At 48.3% G+C, this 17791-nt stretch overlaps 24 non-coding genes across 24 annotated transcripts; all 24 read right to left on the bottom strand.

Annotated features, from left to right (window-relative positions):
* Positions 1-343: 343 nt before the first annotated feature.
* LOC143872409 (5S ribosomal RNA) lies at positions 344-462 on the bottom strand. Its single transcript, XR_013247159.1, has one exon. It is a non-coding gene; the product is annotated as a 5S ribosomal RNA (ribosomal RNA).
* A 597-nt stretch (positions 463-1059) lies between these two features.
* On the bottom strand, positions 1060-1178 carry LOC143872408 (5S ribosomal RNA). Its single transcript, XR_013247158.1, has one exon. It is a non-coding gene; the product is annotated as a 5S ribosomal RNA (ribosomal RNA).
* Positions 1179-1775: 597 nt separating this feature from the next.
* LOC143870215 (5S ribosomal RNA) lies at positions 1776-1894 on the bottom strand. Its single transcript, XR_013245003.1, has one exon. It is a non-coding gene; the product is annotated as a 5S ribosomal RNA (ribosomal RNA).
* A 597-nt stretch (positions 1895-2491) lies between these two features.
* On the bottom strand, positions 2492-2610 carry LOC143873952 (5S ribosomal RNA). Its single transcript, XR_013248645.1, has one exon. It is a non-coding gene; the product is annotated as a 5S ribosomal RNA (ribosomal RNA).
* Positions 2611-3207: 597 nt separating this feature from the next.
* On the bottom strand, positions 3208-3326 carry LOC143870204 (5S ribosomal RNA). Its single transcript, XR_013244992.1, has one exon. It is a non-coding gene; the product is annotated as a 5S ribosomal RNA (ribosomal RNA).
* A 597-nt stretch (positions 3327-3923) lies between these two features.
* On the bottom strand, positions 3924-4042 carry LOC143872407 (5S ribosomal RNA). Its single transcript, XR_013247157.1, has one exon. It is a non-coding gene; the product is annotated as a 5S ribosomal RNA (ribosomal RNA).
* A 597-nt stretch (positions 4043-4639) lies between these two features.
* On the bottom strand, positions 4640-4758 carry LOC143873950 (5S ribosomal RNA). The gene has a single exon (XR_013248644.1). It is a non-coding gene; the product is annotated as a 5S ribosomal RNA (ribosomal RNA).
* A 597-nt stretch (positions 4759-5355) lies between these two features.
* Positions 5356-5474, bottom strand: LOC143870133 (5S ribosomal RNA). Its single transcript, XR_013244930.1, has one exon. It is a non-coding gene; the product is annotated as a 5S ribosomal RNA (ribosomal RNA).
* Positions 5475-6071: 597 nt separating this feature from the next.
* LOC143874377 (5S ribosomal RNA) lies at positions 6072-6190 on the bottom strand. Its single transcript, XR_013249059.1, has one exon. It is a non-coding gene; the product is annotated as a 5S ribosomal RNA (ribosomal RNA).
* A 597-nt stretch (positions 6191-6787) lies between these two features.
* On the bottom strand, positions 6788-6906 carry LOC143874375 (5S ribosomal RNA). The gene has a single exon (XR_013249057.1). It is a non-coding gene; the product is annotated as a 5S ribosomal RNA (ribosomal RNA).
* A 597-nt stretch (positions 6907-7503) lies between these two features.
* Positions 7504-7622, bottom strand: LOC143875360 (5S ribosomal RNA). The gene has a single exon (XR_013250012.1). It is a non-coding gene; the product is annotated as a 5S ribosomal RNA (ribosomal RNA).
* Positions 7623-8219: 597 nt separating this feature from the next.
* On the bottom strand, positions 8220-8338 carry LOC143873948 (5S ribosomal RNA). Its single transcript, XR_013248642.1, has one exon. It is a non-coding gene; the product is annotated as a 5S ribosomal RNA (ribosomal RNA).
* A 597-nt stretch (positions 8339-8935) lies between these two features.
* LOC143875243 (5S ribosomal RNA) lies at positions 8936-9054 on the bottom strand. The gene has a single exon (XR_013249899.1). It is a non-coding gene; the product is annotated as a 5S ribosomal RNA (ribosomal RNA).
* Positions 9055-9651: 597 nt separating this feature from the next.
* LOC143872405 (5S ribosomal RNA) lies at positions 9652-9770 on the bottom strand. The gene has a single exon (XR_013247155.1). It is a non-coding gene; the product is annotated as a 5S ribosomal RNA (ribosomal RNA).
* Positions 9771-10366: 596 nt separating this feature from the next.
* Positions 10367-10485, bottom strand: LOC143873947 (5S ribosomal RNA). The gene has a single exon (XR_013248641.1). It is a non-coding gene; the product is annotated as a 5S ribosomal RNA (ribosomal RNA).
* A 597-nt stretch (positions 10486-11082) lies between these two features.
* On the bottom strand, positions 11083-11201 carry LOC143875125 (5S ribosomal RNA). The gene has a single exon (XR_013249787.1). It is a non-coding gene; the product is annotated as a 5S ribosomal RNA (ribosomal RNA).
* Positions 11202-11798: 597 nt separating this feature from the next.
* Positions 11799-11917, bottom strand: LOC143874374 (5S ribosomal RNA). Its single transcript, XR_013249056.1, has one exon. It is a non-coding gene; the product is annotated as a 5S ribosomal RNA (ribosomal RNA).
* A 597-nt stretch (positions 11918-12514) lies between these two features.
* On the bottom strand, positions 12515-12633 carry LOC143874373 (5S ribosomal RNA). Its single transcript, XR_013249055.1, has one exon. It is a non-coding gene; the product is annotated as a 5S ribosomal RNA (ribosomal RNA).
* A 597-nt stretch (positions 12634-13230) lies between these two features.
* On the bottom strand, positions 13231-13349 carry LOC143875008 (5S ribosomal RNA). The gene has a single exon (XR_013249676.1). It is a non-coding gene; the product is annotated as a 5S ribosomal RNA (ribosomal RNA).
* Positions 13350-13946: 597 nt separating this feature from the next.
* LOC143875078 (5S ribosomal RNA) lies at positions 13947-14065 on the bottom strand. Its single transcript, XR_013249741.1, has one exon. It is a non-coding gene; the product is annotated as a 5S ribosomal RNA (ribosomal RNA).
* A 597-nt stretch (positions 14066-14662) lies between these two features.
* Positions 14663-14781, bottom strand: LOC143873446 (5S ribosomal RNA). The gene has a single exon (XR_013248155.1). It is a non-coding gene; the product is annotated as a 5S ribosomal RNA (ribosomal RNA).
* Positions 14782-15378: 597 nt separating this feature from the next.
* On the bottom strand, positions 15379-15497 carry LOC143873126 (5S ribosomal RNA). Its single transcript, XR_013247847.1, has one exon. It is a non-coding gene; the product is annotated as a 5S ribosomal RNA (ribosomal RNA).
* Positions 15498-16094: 597 nt separating this feature from the next.
* LOC143874791 (5S ribosomal RNA) lies at positions 16095-16213 on the bottom strand. Its single transcript, XR_013249461.1, has one exon. It is a non-coding gene; the product is annotated as a 5S ribosomal RNA (ribosomal RNA).
* A 597-nt stretch (positions 16214-16810) lies between these two features.
* LOC143872404 (5S ribosomal RNA) lies at positions 16811-16929 on the bottom strand. Its single transcript, XR_013247154.1, has one exon. It is a non-coding gene; the product is annotated as a 5S ribosomal RNA (ribosomal RNA).
* Positions 16930-17791: the final 862 nt, after the last annotated feature.

The following is a 17791-nucleotide window of genomic DNA, read 5'->3' as shown; positions in this document are numbered from 1 at the left end:
GGGTAGCTCACGGCCAGTAAACACCTTCCGACCGGATTCATGACTCGCATCCACTAGTACACTCATCCGCTATAGCCTGTACGTCACTGAATCTGAACAAACCCCCGCTATAATTTGACCGCAAATGAAATGTCAGAACGAATTCCGTTTATCGAATCAAACGACACTATCACCCCGCCATAATAAAGACCGGACGTCTTTGAATTCACCATCCGGAAGAAAATAAAAAGATCCGTACCGAAACGTAGGAGGCGACGCACTAAACGTGCGTTTCAGTTCGCATCGATGTTCCAGAACCGAAAGATTGTTCGAAAAAAGTGGTAGATAGCCGAAAAAAGTGACAGGGGTGCAACACGAGGACTTCCCAGGAGGTCACCCATCCTAGTACTACTCTCGCCCAAGCACGCTTAACTTCGGAGTTCTGATGGGATCCAGTGCATTTGTGCTGGTATGATCGCACCCAGCATACCTCTCCATTGTCAAAGTAATAAAGAGTTTCCACTCGCATTGTCGTACGAAGTCCGTTTAAATGAAAGTGCGAAAAAATCCTGCTAGATGACACCGGATGGACGATCCGAGCATGTCGGAAAGCCGGATGACCGCCAGGGCTGTCATCGCGCGATTAATCTTCCCGAGTACCCCCGAATCAATATAAGAATCGCCACGATCTGACGGGCGGATCAAAAGTTATCGTCGGAACGATATTTGTGCACCAAGGGTAGCTCACGGCCAGTAAACACCTTCCGACCGGATTCATGACTTTCATCCACTAGTACCCTCATCCGCTATAGCTTGTACGTCACTGAATCTAAACAAACCCCCGCTATAATTTGACCGCAAATGAAATGTCAGAACGAATTCCGTTTATCGAATCAGACGACACTATCACCCCGCCATAATAAAGACCGGACGTATTTGAATTCACTATCCGGCAGAAAATAAAAAGATCCCAACCGAAACGTAGGAGGCGTCGCACTAAACGTGCGTTTCAGTTCGCATCGATGTTCCAGAACCGAAAGATTGTTCGAAAAAAGTGGTAGATAGCCGAAAAAAGTGACAGGGGTGCAACACGAGGACTTCCCAGGAGGTCACCCATCCTAGTACTACTCTCGCCCAAGCACGCTTAACTTCGGAGTTCTGATGGGATCCAGTGCATTTGTGCTGGTATGATCGCACCCAGCATGCCTCTCCATTGTCAAAGTAATAAAGAGTTTCCACTCGCATTGTCGTACGAAGTCCGTTTAAATGAAAGTGCGAAAAAATCCTGCTAGATGACACCGGATGGACGATCCGAGCATGTCGGAAAGCCGGATGACCGCCAGGGCTGTCATCGCGCGATGAATCTTCCCGAGTACCCCCGAATCAATATAAGAATCGCCACGATCTGACGGGCGGATCAAAAGTTATCGTCGGAACGATATTTGTGCACCAAGGGTAGCTCACGGCCAGTAAACACCTTCCGACCGGATTCATGACTCGCATCCACTAGTACACTCATCCGCTATAGCCTGTACGTCACTGAATCTGAACAAACCCCCGCTATAATTTGACCGCAAATGAAATGTCAGAACGAATTCCGTTTATCGAATCAAACGACACTATCACCCCGCCATAATAAAGACCGGACGTCTTTGAATTCACCATCCGGAAGAAAATAAAAAGATCCGAACCGAAACGTAGGAGGCGACGCACTAAACGTGCGTTTCAGTTCGCATCGATGTTCCAGAACCGAAAGATTGTTCGAAAAAAGTGGTAGATAGCCGAAAAAAGTGACAGGGGTGCAACACGAGGACTTCCCAGGAGGTCACCCATCCTAGTACTACTCTCGCCCAAGCACGCTTAACTTCGGAGTTCTGATGGGATCCAGTGCTTTTGTGCTGGTATGATCGCACCCAGCATGCCTCTCCATTGTCAAAGTAATAAAGAGTTTCCACTCGCATTGTCGTACGAAGTCCGTTTAAATGAAAGTGCGAAAAAATCCTGCTAGATGACACCGGATGGACGATCCGAGCATGTCGGAAAGCCGGATGACCGCCAGGGCTGTCATCGCGCGATGAATCTTCCCGAGTACCCCCGAATCAATATAAGAATCGCCACGATCTGACGGGCGGATCAAAAGTTATCGTCGGAACGATATTTGTGCACCAAGGGTAGCTCACGGCCAGTAAACACCTTCCGACCGGATTCATGACTCGCATCCACTAGTACACTCATCCGCTATAGCCTGTACGTCACTGAATCTGAACAAACCCCCGCTATAATTTGACCGCAAATGAAATGTCAGAACGAATTCCGTTTATCGAATCAAACGACACTATCACCCCGCCATAATAAAGACCGGACGTCTTTGAATTCACCATCCGGAAGAAAATCAAAAGATCCGAACCGAAACGTAGGAGGCGACGCACTAAACGTGCGTTTCAGTTCGCATCGATGTTCCAGAACCGAAAGATTGTTCGAAAAAAGTGGTAGATAGCCGAAAAAAGTGACAGGGGTGCAACACGAGGACTTCCCAGGAGGTCACCCATCCTAGTACTACTCTCGCCCAAGCACGCTTAATTTCGGAGTTCTGATGGGATCCAGTGCATTTGTGCTGGTATGATCGCACCCAGCATGCCTTTCCATTGTCAAAGTAATAAAGAGTTTCCACTCGCATTGTCGTACGAAGTCCGTTTAAATGAAAGTGCGAAAAAATCCTGCTAGATGACACCGGATGGACGATCCGAGCATGTCGGGAAGCCGGATGACCGCCAGGGCTGTCATCGCGCAATGAATCTTCCCGAGTACCCCCGAATCAATATAAGAATCGCCACGATCTGACGGGCGGATCAAAAGTTATCGTCGGAACGATATTTGTGCACCAAGGGTAGCTCACCGCCAGTAAACACCTTCCGACCGGATTCATGACTCGCATCCACTAGTACACTCATCCGCTATAGCCTGTACGTCACTGAATCTGAACAAACCCCCGCTATAATTTGACCGCAAATGAAATGTCAGAACGAATTCCGTTTATCGAATCAAACGACACTATCACCCCGCCATAATAAAGACCGGACGTATTTGAATTCACTATCCGGCAGAAAATAAAAAGATCCCAACCGAAACGTAGGAGGCGTCGCACTAAACGTGCGTTTCAGTTCGCATCGATGTTCCAGAACCGAAAGATTGTTCGAAAAAAGTGGTAGATAGCCGAAAAAAGTGACAGGGGTGCAACACGAGGACTTCCCAGGAGGTCACCCATCCTAGTACTACTCTCGCCCAAGCACGCTTAACTTCGGAGTTCTGATGGGATCCAGTGCTTTTGTGCTGGTATGATCGCACCCAGCATGCCTCTCCATTGTCAAAGTAATAAAGAGTTTCCACTCGCATTGTCGTACGAAGTCCGTTTAAATGAAAGTGCGAAAAAATCCTGCTAGATGACACCGGATGGACGATCCGAGCATGTCGGAAAGCCGGATGACCGCCAGGGCTGTCATCGCGCGATGAATCTTCCCGAGTACCCCCGAATCAATATAAGAATCGCCACGATCTGACGGGCGGATCAAAAGTTATCGTCGGAACGATATTTGTGCACCAAGGGTAGCTCACGGCCAGTAAACACCTTCCGACCGGATTCATGACTCGCATCCACTAGTACACTCATCCGCTATAGCCTGTACGTCACTGAATCTGAACAAACCCCCGCTATAATTTGACCGCAAATGAAATGTCAGAACGAATTCCGTTTATCGAATCAAACGACACTATCACCCCGCCATAATAAAGACCGGACGTCTTTGAATTCACCATCCGGAAGAAAATAAAAAGATCCGAACCGAAACGTAGGAGGCGACGCACTAAACGTGCGTTTCAGTTCGCATCGATGTTCCAGAACCGAAAGATTGTTCGAAAAAAGTGGTAGATAGCCGAAAAAAGTGACAGGGGTGCAACACGAGGACTTCCCAGGAGGTCACCCATCCTAGTACTACTCTCGCCCAAGCACGCTTAACTTCGGAGTTCTGATGGGATCCAGTGCATTTGTGCTGGTATGATCGCACCCAGCATGCCTCTCCATTGTCAAAGTAATAAAGAGTTTCCACTCGCATTGTCGTACGAAGTCCGTTTAAATGAAAGTGCGAAAAAATCCTGCTAGATGACACCGGATGGACGATCCGAGCATGTCGGGAAGCCGTATGACCGCAAGGGCTGTCATCGCGCGATTAATCTTCCCGAGTACCCCCGAATCAATATAAGAATCGCTACGATCTGACGGGCGGATCAAAAGTTATCGTCGGAACGATATTTGTGCACCAAGGGTAGCTCACGGCCAGTAAACACCTTCCGACCGGATTCATGACTCGCATCCACTAGTACACTCATCCGCTATAGCCTGTACGTCACTGAATCTGAACAAACCCCCGCTATAATTTGACCGCAAATGAAATGTCAGAACGAATTCCGTTTATCGAATCAAACGACACTATCACCCCGCCATAATAAAGACCGGACGTCTTTGAATTCACCATCCGGAAGAAAATCAAAAGATCCGAACCGAAACGTAGGAGGCGACGCACTAAACGTGCGTTTCAGTTCGCATCGATGTTCCAGAACCGAAAGATTGTTCGAAAAAAGTGGTAGATAGCCGAAAAAAGTGACAGGGGTGCAACACGAGGACTTCCCAGGAGGTCACCCATCCTAGTACTACTCTCGCCCAAGCACGCTTAATTTCGGAGTTCTGATGGGATCCAGTGCATTTGTGCTGGTATGATCGCACCCAGCATGCCTTTCCATTGTCAAAGTAATAAAGAGTTTCCACTCGCATTGTCGTACGAAGTCCGTTTAAATGAAAGTGCGAAAAAATCCTGCTAGATGACACCGGATGGACGATCCGAGCATGTCGGGAAGCCGGATGACCGCCAGGGCTGTCATCGCGCAATGAATCTTCCCGAGTACCCCCGAATCAATATAAGAATCGCCACGATCTGACGGGCGGATCAAAAGTTATCGTCGGAACGATATTTGTGCACCAAGGGTAGCTCACCGCCAGTAAACACCTTCCGACCGGATTCATGACTCGCATCCACTAGTACACTCATCCGCTATAGCCTGTACGTCACTGAATCTGAACAAACCCCCGCTATAATTTGACCGCAAATGAAATGTCAGAACGAATTCCGTTTATCGAATCAAACGACACTATCACCCCGCCATAATAAAGACCGGACGTATTTGAATTCACTATCCGGCAGAAAATAAAAAGATCCCAACCGAAACGTAGGAGGCGTCGCACTAAACGTGCGTTTCAGTTCGCATCGATGTTCCAGAACCGAAAGATTGTTCGAAAAAAGTGGTAGATAGCCGAAAAAAGTGACAGGGGTGCAACACGAGGACTTCCCAGGAGGTCACCCATCCTAGTACTACTCTCGCCCAAGCACGCTTAACTTCGGAGTTCTGATGGGATCCAGTGCTTTTGTGCTGGTATGATCGCACCCAGCATGCCTCTCCATTGTCAAAGTAATAAAGAGTTTCCACTCGCATTGTCGTACGAAGTCCGTTTAAATGAAAGTGCGAAAAAATCCTGCTAGATGACACCGGATGGACGATCCGAGCATGTCGGAAAGCCGGATGACCGCCAGGGCTGTCATCGCGCGATGAATCTTCCCGAGTACCCCCGAATCAATATAAGAATCGCCACGATCTGACGGGCGGATCAAAAGTTATCGTCGGAACGATATTTGTGCACCAAGGGTAGCTCACGGCCAGTAAACACCTTCCGACCGGATTCATGACTCGCATCCACTAGTACACTCATCCGCTATAGCCTGTACGTCACTGAATCTGAACAAACCCCCGCTATAATTTGACCGCAAATGAAATGTCAGAACGAATTCCGTTTATCGAATCAAACGACACTATCACCCCGCCATAATAAAGACCGGACGTCTTTGAATTCACCATCCGGAAGAAAATAAAAAGATCCGAACCGAAACGTAGGAGGCGACGCACTAAACGTGCGTTTCAGTTCGCATCGATGTTCCAGAACCGAAAGATTGTTCGAAAAAAGTGGTAGATAGCCGAAAAAAGTGACAGGGGTGCAACACGAGGACTTCCCAGGAGGTCACCCATCGTAGTACTACTCTCGCCCAAGCACGCCTAACTTCGGAGTTCTGATGGGATCCAGTGCATTTGTGCTGGTATGATCGCACCCAGCATGCCTCTCCATTGTCAAAGTAATAAAGAGTTTCCACTCGCATTGTCGTACGAAGTCCGTTTAAATGAAAGTGCGAAAAAATCCTGCTAGATGACACCGGATGGACGATCCGAGCATGTCGGGAAGCCGGATGGCCGCAAGGGCTGTCATCGCGCGATTAATCTTCCCGAGTACCCCCGAATCAATATAAGAATCGCTACGATCTGACGGGCGGATCAAAAGTTATCGTCGGAACGATATTTGTGCACCAAGGGTAGCTCACGGCCAGTAAACACCTTCCGACCGGATTCATGACTCGCATCCACTAGTACACTCATCCGCTATAGCCTGTACGTCACTGAATCTGAACAAACCCCCGCTATAATTTGACCGCAAATGAAATGTCAGAACGAATTCCGTTTATCGAATCAAACGACACTATCACCCCGCCATAATAAAGACCGGACGTCTTTGAATTCACCATCCGGAAGAAAATAAAAAGATCCGAACCGAAACGTAGGAGGCGACGCACTAAACGTGCGTTTCAGTTCGCATCGATGTTCCAGAACCGAAAGATTGTTCGAAAAAAGTGGTAGATAGCCGAAAAAAGTGACAGGGGTGCAACACGAGGACTTCCCAGGAGGTCACCCATCGTAGTACTACTCTCGCCCAAGCACGCCTAACTTCGGAGTTCTGATGGGATCCAGTGCATTTGTGCTGGTATGATCGCACCCAGCATGCCTCTCCATTGTCAAAGTAATAAAGAGTTTCCACTCGCATTGTCGTACGAAGTCCGTTTAAATGAAAGTGCGAAAAAATCCTGCTAGATGACACCGGATGGACGATCCGAGCATGTCGGGAAGCCGGATGGCCGCAAGGGCTGTCATCGCGCGATTAATCTTCCCGAGTACCCCCGAATCAATATAAGAATCGCTACGATCTGACGGGCGGATCAAAAGTTATCGTCGGAACGATATTTGTGCACCAAGGGTAGCTCACGGCCAGTAAACACCTTCCGACCGGATTCATGACTCGCATCCACTAGTACACTCATCCGCTATAGCCTGTACGTCACTGAATCTGAACAAACCCCCGCTATAATTTGACCGCAAATGAAATGTCAGAACGAATTCCGTTTATCGAATCAAACGACACTATCACCCCGCCATAATAAAGACCGGACGTCTTTGAATTCACCATCCGGAAGAAAATAAAAAGATCCGAACCGAAACGTAGGAGGCGACGCACTAAACGTGCGTTTCAGTTCGCATCGATGTTCCAGAACCGAAAGATTGTTCGAAAAAAGTGGTAGATAGCCGAAAAAAGTGACAGGGGTGCAACACGAGGACTTCCCAGGAGGTCACCCATCCTAGTACTACTCTCGCCCAAGCACGCTTAACTTCGGAGTTCTGATGGGATCCAGTGCTTTTGTGCTGGTATGATCGCACCCAGCATGCCTCTCCATTGTCAAAGTAATAAAGAGTTTCCACTCGCATTGTCGTACGAAGTCCGTTTAAATGAAAGTGCGAAAAAATCCTGCTAGATGACACCGGATGGACGATCCGAGCATGTCGGAAAGCCGGATGACCGCCAGGGCTGTCATCGCGCGATGAATCTTCCCGAGTACCCCCGAATCAATATAAGAATCGCCACGATCTGACGGGCGGATCAAAAGTTATCGTCGGAACGATATTTGTGCACCAAGGGTAGCTCACGGCCAGTAAACACCTTCCGACCGGATTCATGACTCGCATCCACTAGTACACTCATCCGCTATAGCCTGTACGTCACTGAATCTGAACAAACCCCCGCTATAATTTGACCGCAAATGAAATGTCAGAACGAATTCCGTTTATCGAATCAAACGACACTATCACCCCGCCATAATAAAGACCGGACGTCTTTGAATTCACCATCCGGAAGAAAATCAAAAGATCCGAACCGAAACGTAGGAGGCGACGCACTAAACGTGCGTTTCAGTTCGCATCGATGTTCCAGAACCGAAAGATTGTTCGAAAAAAGTGGTAGATAGCCGAAAAAAGTGACAGGGGTGCAACACGAGGACTTCCCAGGAGGTCACCCATCCTAGTACTACTCTCGCCCAAGCACGCTTAATTTCGGAGTTCTGATGGGATCCAGTGCATTTGTGCTGGTATGATCGCACCCAGCATGCCTTTCCATTGTCAAAGTAATAAAGAGTTTCCACTCGCATTGTCGTACGAAGTCCGTTTAAATGAAAGTGCGAAAAAATCCTGCTAGATGACACCGGATGGACGATCCGAGCATGTCGGGAAGCCGGATGACCGCCAGGGCTGTCATCGCGCCATGAATCTTCCCGAGTACCCCCGAATCAATATAAGAATCGCCACGATCTGACGGGCGGATCAAAAGTTATCGTCGGAACGATATTTGTGCACCAAGGGTAGCTCACCGCCAGTAAACACCTTCCGACCGGATTCATGACTCGCATCCACTAGTACACTCATCCGCTATAGCCTGTACGTCACTGAATCTGAACAAACCCCCGCTATAATTTGACCGCAAATGAAATGTCAGAACGAATTCCGTTTATCGAATCAAACGACACTATCACCCCGCCATAATAAAGACCGGACGTATTTGAATTCACTATCCGGCAGAAAATAAAAAGATCCCAACCGAAACGTAGGAGGCGTCGCACTAAACGTGCGTTTCAGTTCGCATCGATGTTCCAGAACCGAAAGATTGTTCGAAAAAAGTGGTAGATAGCCGAAAAAAGTGACAGGGGTGCAACACGAGGACTTCCCAGGAGGTCACCCATCCTAGTACTACTCTCGCCCAAGCACGCTTAACTTCGGAGTTCTGATGGGATCCAGTGCTTTTGTGCTGGTATGATCGCACCCAGCATGCCTCTCCATTGTCAAAGTAATAAAGAGTTTCCACTCGCATTGTCGTACGAAGTCCGTTTAAATGAAAGTGCGAAAAAATCCTGCTAGATGACACCGGATGGACGATCCGAGCATGTCGGAAAGCCGGATGACCGCCAGGGCTGTCATCGCGCGATGAATCTTCCCGAGTACCCCCGAATCAATATAAGAATCGCCACGATCTGACGGGCGGATCAAAAGTTATCGTCGGAACGATATTTGTGCACCAAGGGTAGCTCACGGCCAGTAAACACCTTCCGACCGGATTCATGACTCGCATCCACTAGTACACTCATCCGCTATAGCCTGTACGTCACTGAATCTGAACAAACCCCCGCTATAATTTGACCGCAAATGAAATGTCAGAACGAATTCCGTTTATCGAATCAAACGACACTATCACCCCGCCATAATAAAGACCGGACGTCTTTGAATTCACCATCCGGAAGAAAATAAAAAGATCCGAACCGAAACGTAGGAGGCGACGCACTAAACGTGCGTTTCAGTTCGCATCGATGTTCCAGAACCGAAAGATTGTTCGAAAAAAGTGGTAGATAGCCGAAAAAAGTGACAGGGGTGCAACACGAGGACTTCCCAGGAGGTCACCCATCCTAGTACTACTCTCGCCCAAGCACGCTTAACTTCGGAGTTCTGATGGGATCCAGTGCATTTGTGCTGGTATGATCGCACCCAGCATGCCTCTCCATTGTCAAAGTAATAAAGAGTTTCCACTCGCATTGTCGTACGAAGTCCGTTTAAATGAAAGTGCGAAAAAATCCTGCTAGATGACACCGGATGGACGATCCGAGCATGTCGGGAAGCCGTATGACCGCAAGGGCTGTCATCGCGCGATTAATCTTCCCGAGTACCCCCGAATCAATATAAGAATCGCTACGATCTGACGGGCGGATCAAAAGTTATCGTCGGAACGATATTTGTGCACCAAGGGTAGCTCACGGCCAGTAAACACCTTCCGACCGGATTCATGACTCGCATCCACTAGTACACTCATCCGCTATAGCCTGTACGTCACTGAATCTGAACAAACCCCCGCTATAATTTGACCGCAAATGAAATGTCAGAACGAATTCCGTTTATCGAATCAAACGACACTATCACCCCGCCATAATAAAGACCGGACGTCTTTGAATTCACCATCCGGAAGAAAATCAAAAGATCCGAACCGAAACGTAGGAGCGACGCACTAAACGTGCGTTTCAGTTCGCATCGATGTTCCAGAACCGAAAGATTGTTCGAAAAAAGTGGTAGATAGCCGAAAAAAGTGACAGGGGTGCAACACGAGGACTTCCCAGGAGGTCACCCATCCTAGTACTACTCTCGCCCAAGCACGCTTAATTTCGGAGTTCTGATGGGATCCAGTGCATTTGTGCTGGTATGATCGCACCCAGCATGCCTTTCCATTGTCAAAGTAATAAAGAGTTTCCACTCGCATTGTCGTACGAAGTCCGTTTAAATGAAAGTGCGAAAAAATCCTGCTAGATGACACCGGATGGACGATCCGAGCATGTCGGGAAGCCGGATGACCGCCAGGGCTGTCATCGCGCAATGAATCTTCCCGAGTACCCCCGAATCAATATAAGAATCGCCACGATCTGACGGGCGGATCAAAAGTTATCGTCGGAACGATATTTGTGCACCAAGGGTAGCTCACCGCCAGTAAACACCTTCCGACCGGATTCATGACTCGCATCCACTAGTACACTCATCCGCTATAGCCTGTACGTCACTGAATCTGAACAAACCCCCGCTATAATTTGACCGCAAATGAAATGTCAGAACGAATTCCGTTTATCGAATCAAACGACACTATCACCCCGCCATAATAAAGACCGGACGTATTTGAATTCACTATCCGGCAGAAAATAAAAAGATCCCAACCGAAACGTAGGAGGCGTCGCACTAAACGTGCGTTTCAGTTCGCATCGATGTTCCAGAACCGAAAGATTGTTCGAAAAAAGTGGTAGATAGCCGAAAAAAGTGACAGGGGTGCAACACGAGGACTTCCCAGGAGGTCACCCATCCTAGTACTACTCTCGCCCAAGCACGCTTAACTTCGGAGTTCTGATGGGATCCAGTGCTTTTGTGCTGGTATGATCGCACCCAGCATGCCTCTCCATTGTCAAAGTAATAAAGAGTTTCCACTCGCATTGTCGTACGAAGTCCGTTTAAATGAAAGTGCGAAAAAATCCTGCTAGATGACACCGGATGGACGATCCGAGCATGTCGGAAAGCCGGATGACCGCCAGGGCTGTCATCGCGCGATGAATCTTCCCGAGTACCCCCGAATCAATATAAGAATCGCCACGATCTGACGGGCGGATCAAAAGTTATCGTCGGAACGATATTTGTGCACCAAGGGTAGCTCACGGCCAGTAAACACCTTCCGACCGGATTCATGACTCGCATCCACTAGTACACTCATCCGCTATAGCCTGTACGTCACTGAATCTGAACAAACCCCCGCTATAATTTGACCGCAAATGAAATGTCAGAACGAATTCCGTTTATCGAATCAAACGACACTATCACCCCGCCATAATAAAGACCGGACGTCTTTGAATTCACCATCCGGAAGAAAATAAAAAGATCCGAACCGAAACGTAGGAGGCGACGCACTAAACGTGCGTTTCAGTTCGCATCGATGTTCCAGAACCGAAAGATTGTTCGAAAAAAGTGGTAGATAGCCGAAAAAAGTGACAGGGGTGCAACACGAGGACTTCCCAGGAGGTCACCCATCGTAGTACTACTCTCGCCCAAGCACGCCTAACTTCGGAGTTCTGATGGGATCCAGTGCATTTGTGCTGGTATGATCGCACCCAGCATGCCTCTCCATTGTCAAAGTAATAAAGAGTTTCCACTCGCATTGTCGTACGAAGTCCGTTTAAATGAAAGTGCGAAAAAATCCTGCTAGATGACACCGGATGGACGATCCGAGCATGTCGGGAAGCCGGATGGCCGCAAGGGCTGTCATCGCGCGATTAATCTTCCCGAGTACCCCCGAATCAATATAAGAATCGCTACGATCTGACGGGCGGATCAAAAGTTATCGTCGGAACGATATTTGTGCACCAAGGGTAGCTCACGGCCAGTAAACACCTTCCGACCGGATTCATGACTCGCATCCACTAGTACACTCATCCGCTATAGCCTGTACGTCACTGAATCTGAACAAACCCCCGCTATAATTTGACCGCAAATGAAATGTCAGAACGAATTCCGTTTATCGAATCAAACGACACTATCACCCCGCCATAATAAAGACCGGACGTCTTTGAATTCACCATCCGGAAGAAAATAAAAAGATCCGAACCGAAACGTAGGAGGCGACGCACTAAACGTGCGTTTCAGTTCGCATCGATGTTCCAGAACCGAAAGATTGTTCGAAAAAAGTGGTAGATAGCCGAAAAAAGTGACAGGGGTGCAACACGAGGACTTCCCAGGAGGTCACCCATCGTAGTACTACTCTCGCCCAAGCACGCCTAACTTCGGAGTTCTGATGGGATCCAGTGCATTTGTGCTGGTATGATCGCACCCAGCATGCCTCTCCATTGTCAAAGTAATAAAGAGTTTCCACTCGCATTGTCGTACGAAGTCCGTTTAAATGAAAGTGCGAAAAAATCCTGCTAGATGACACCGGATGGACGATCCGAGCATGTCGGGAAGCCGGATGGCCGCAAGGGCTGTCATCGCGCGATTAATCTTCCCGAGTACCCCCGAATCAATATAAGAATCGCTACGATCTGACGGGCGGATCAAAAGTTATCGTCGGAACGATATTTGTGCACCAAGGGTAGCTCACGGCCAGTAAACACCTTCCGACCGGATTCATGACTCGCATCCACTAGTACACTCATCCGCTATAGCCTGTACGTCACTGAATCTGAACAAACCCCCGCTATAATTTGACCGCAAATGAAATGTCAGAACGAATTCCGTTTATCGAATCAAACGACACTATCACCCCGCCATAATAAAGACCGGACGTCTTTGAATTCACCATCCGGAAGAAAATAAAAAGATCCGAACCGAAACGTAGGAGGCGACGCACTAAACGTGCGTTTCAGTTCGCATCGATGTTCCAGAACCGAAAGATTGTTCGAAAAAAGTGGTCGATAGCCGAAAAAAGTGACAGGGGTGCAACACGAGGACTTCCCAGGAGGTCACCCATCCTAGTACTACTCTCGCCCAAGCACGCTTAACTTCGGAGTTCTGATGGGATCCAGTGCTTTTGTGCTGGTATGATCGCACCCAGCATGCCTCTCCATTGTCAAAGTAATAAAGAGTTTCCACTCGCATTGTCGTACGAAGTCCGTTTAAATGAAAGTGCGAAAAAATCCTGCTAGATGACACCGGATGGACGATCCGAGCATGTCGGAAAGCCGGATGACCGCCATGGCTGTCATCGCGCGATGAATCTTCCCGAGTACCCCCGAATCAATATAAGAATCGCCACGATCTGACGGGCGGATCAAAAGTTATCGTCGGAACGATATTTGTGCACCAAGGGTAGCTCACGGCCAGTAAACACCTTCCGACCGGATTCATGACTCGCATCCACTAGTACACTCATCCGCTATAGCCTGTACGTCACTGAATCTGAACAAACCCCCGCTATAATTTGACCGCAAATGAAATGTCAGAACGAATTCCGTTTATCGAATCAAACGACACTATCACCCCGCCATAATAAAGACCGGACGTCTTTGAATTCACCATCCGGAAAAAAATAAAAAGATCCGAACCGAAACGTAGGAGGCGACGCACTAAACGTGCGTTTCAGTTCGCATCGATGTTCCAGAACCGAAAGATTGTTCGAAAAAAGTGGTAGATAGCCGAAAAAAGTGACAGGGGTGCAACACGAGGACTTCCCAGGAGGTCACCCATCGTAGTACTACTCTCGCCCAAGCACGCCTAACTTCGGAGTTCTGATGGGATGCAGTGCATTTGTGCTGGTATGATCGCACCCAGCATGCCTCTCCATTGTCAAAGTAATAAAGAGTTTCCACTCGCATTGTCGTACGAAGTCCGTTTAAATGAAAGTGCGAAAAAATCCTGCTAGATGACACCGGATGGACGATCCGAGCATGTCGGGAAGCCGGATGGCCGCAAGGGCTGTCATCGCGCGATTAATCTTCCCGAGTACCCCCGAATCAATATAAGAATCGCTACGATCTGACGGGCGGATCAAAAGTTATCGTCGGAACGATATTTGTGCACCAAGGGTAGCTCACGGCCAGTAAACACCTTCCGACCGGATTCATGACTCGCATCCACTAGTACACTCATCCGCTATAGCCTGTACGTCACTGAATCTGAACAAACCCCCGCTATAATTTGACCGCAAATGAAATGTCAGAACGAATTCCGTTTATCGAATCAAACGACACTATCACCCCGCCATAATAAAGACCGGACGTCTTTGAATTCACCATCCGGAAGAAAATAAAAAGATCCGAACCGAAACGTAGGAGGCGACGCACTAAACGTGCGTTTCAGTTCGCATCGATGTTCCAGAACCGAAAGATTGTTCGAAAAAAGTGGTCGATAGCCGAAAAAAGTGACAGGGGTGCAACACGAGGACTTCCCAGGAGGTCACCCATCCTAGTACTACTCTCGCCCAAGCACGCTTAACTTCGGAGTTCTGAAGGGATCCAGTGCATTTGTGCTGGTATGATCGCACCCAGCATGCCTTTCCATTGTCAAAGTAATAAAGAGTTTCCACTCGCATTGTCGTACGAAGTCCGTTTAAATGAAAGTGCGAAAAAATCCTGCTAGATGACACCGGATGGACGATCCGAGCATGTCGGGAAGCCGGATGACTGCCAGGGCTGTCATCGCGCGATGAATCTTCCCGAGTACCCCCGAATCAATATAAGAATCGCCACGATCTGACGGGCGGATCAAAAGTTATCGTCGGAACGATATTTGTGCACCAAGGGTAGCTCACCGCCAGTAAACACCTTCCGACCGGATTCATGACTCGCATCCACTAGTACACTCATCCGCTATAGCCTGTACGTCACTGAATCTGAACAAACCCCCGCTATAATTTGACCGCAAATGAAATGTCAGAACGAATTCCGTTTATCGAATCAAACGACACTATCACCCCGCCATAATAAAGACCGGACGTCTTTGAATTCACCATCCGGAAGAAAATAAAAAGATCCGAACCGAAACGTAGGAGGCGACGCACTAAACGTGCGTTTCAGTTCGCATCGATGTTCCAGAACCGAAAGATTGTTCGAAAAAAGTGGTAGATAGCCGAAAAAAGTGACAGGGGTGCAACACGAGGACTTCCCAGGAGGTCACCCATCCTAGTACTACTCTCGCCCAAGCACGCTTAACTTCGGAGTTCTGATGGGATCCAGTGCTTTTGTGCTGGTGTGATCGCACCCAGCATGCCTCTCCATTGTCAAAGTAATAAAGAGTTTCCACTCGCATTGTCGTACGAAGTCCGTTTAAATGAAAGTGCGAAAAAATCCTGCTAGATGACACCGGATGGACGATCCTAGCATGTCGGAAAGCCGGATGACCGCCAGGGCTGTCATCGCGCGATGAATCTTCCCGAGTACCCCCGAATCAATATAAGAATCGCCACGATCTGACGGGCGGATCAAAAGTTATCGTCGGAACGATATTTGTGCACCAAGGGTAGCTCACGGCCAGTAAACACCTTCCGACCGGATTCATGACTCGCATCCACTAGTACACTCATCCGCTATAGCCTGTACGTCACTGAATCTGAACAAACCCCCGCTATAATTTGACCGCAAATGAAATGTCAGAACGAATTCCGTTTATCGAATCAAACGACACTATCACCCCGCCATAATAAAGACCGGACGTCTTTGAATTCACCATCCGGAAGAAAATAAAAAGATCCGAACCGAAACGTAGGAGGCGACGCACTAAACGTGCGTTTCAGTTCGCATCGATGTTCCAGAACCGAAAGATTGTTCGAAAAAAGTGGTAGATAGCCGAAAAAAGTGACAGGGGTGCAACACGAGGACTTCCCAGGAGGTCACCCATCCTAGTACTACTCTCGCCCAAGCACGCCTAACTTCGGAGTTCTGATGGGATCCAGTGCATTTGTGCTGGTATGACCGCTCCCAGCATGCCTCTCCATTGTCAAAGTAATAAAGAGTTTCCACTCGTATTGTCGTACGAAGTCCGTTTAAATGAAAGTGCGAAAAAATCCTGCTAGATGACACCGGATGGACGATCCGAGCATGTCGGGAAGCCGGATGGCCGCAAGGGCTGTCATCGCGCGATGAATCTTCCCGAGTACCCCCGAATCAATATAAGAATCGCTACGATCTGACGGGCGGATCAAAAGTTATCGTCGGAACGATATTTGTGCACCAAGGGTAGCTCACGGCCAGTAAACACCTTCCGACCGGATTCATGACTCGCATCCACTAGTACACTCATCCGCTATAGCCTGTACGTCACTGAATCTGAACAAACCCCCGCTATAATTTGACCGCAAATGAAATGTCAGAACGAATTCCGTTTATCGAATCAAACGACACTATCACCCCGCCATAATAAAGACCGGACGTCTTTGAATTCACCATCCGGAAGAAAATAAAAAGATCCGAACCGAAACGTAGGAGGCGACGCACTAAACGTGCGTTTCAGTTCGCATCGATGTTCCAGAACCGAAAGATTGTTCGAAAAAAGTGGTCGATAGCCGAAAAAAGTGACAGGGGTGCAACACGAGGACTTCCCAGGAGGTCACCCATCCTAGTACTACTCTCGCCCAAGCACGCTTAACTTCGGAGTTCTGATGGGATCCAGTGCATTTGTGCTGGTATGATCGCACCCAGCATGCCTTTCCATTGTCAAAGTAATAAAGAGTTTCCACTCGCATTGTCGTACGAAGTCCGTTTAAATGAAAGTGCGAAAAAATCCTGCTAGATGACACCGGATGGACGATCCGAGCATGTCGGGAAGCCGGATGACCGCCAGGGCTGTCATCGCGCGATGAATCTTCCCGAGTACCCCCGAATCAATATAAGAATCGCCACGATCTGACGGGCGGATCAAAAGTTATCGTCGGAACGATATTTGTGCACCAAGGGTAGCTCACCGCCAGTAAACACCTTCCGACCGGATTCATGACTCGCATCCACTAGTACACTCATCCGCTATAGCCTGTACGTCACTGAATCTGAACAAACCCCCGCTATAATTTGACCGCAAATGAAATGTCAGAACGAATTCCGTTTATCGAATCAAACGACACTATCACCCCGCCATAATAAAGACCGGACGTCTTTGAATTCACCATCCGGAAGAAAATAAAAAGATCCGAACCGAAACGTAGGAGGCGACGCACTAAACGTGCGTTTCAGTTCGCATCGATGTTCCAGAACCGAAAGATTGTTCGAAAAAAGTGGTAGATAGCCGAAAAAAGTGACAGGGGTGCAACACGAGGACTTCCCAGGAGGTCACCCATCCTAGTAAAAGGGGGAAAGATTCTTGACGGCAATCTTGATAAGATCGTCATCCGGTAACTTGTGGGTCATTTGTGCTGCCTTTCTCCTCCATCGCCGAATGAAGGAAGTAAAGGTCTCATTGGGTCCCTGCTTCAGCGATTTCAAGTCCCTTTTTGTCACGTCAATCCCCTCTTCCATGGAGAATTGCTGGACAAATTTGTTGGCTACACCTTCAAGGGTCCTGCTTT

Source organism: Tasmannia lanceolata, unplaced genomic scaffold (genome assembly GCF_043159265.1).
Source record: "Tasmannia lanceolata isolate RefF3 unplaced genomic scaffold, GAP_Taslan_0.1 ptg000003l, whole genome shotgun sequence".
NCBI classification, from domain to species: domain Eukaryota; kingdom Viridiplantae; phylum Streptophyta; class Magnoliopsida; order Canellales; family Winteraceae; genus Tasmannia; species Tasmannia lanceolata.
The sequence above is the reverse complement of the archived record's forward strand: the minus strand, read 5'-3'. Positions and strand labels throughout refer to the sequence as shown.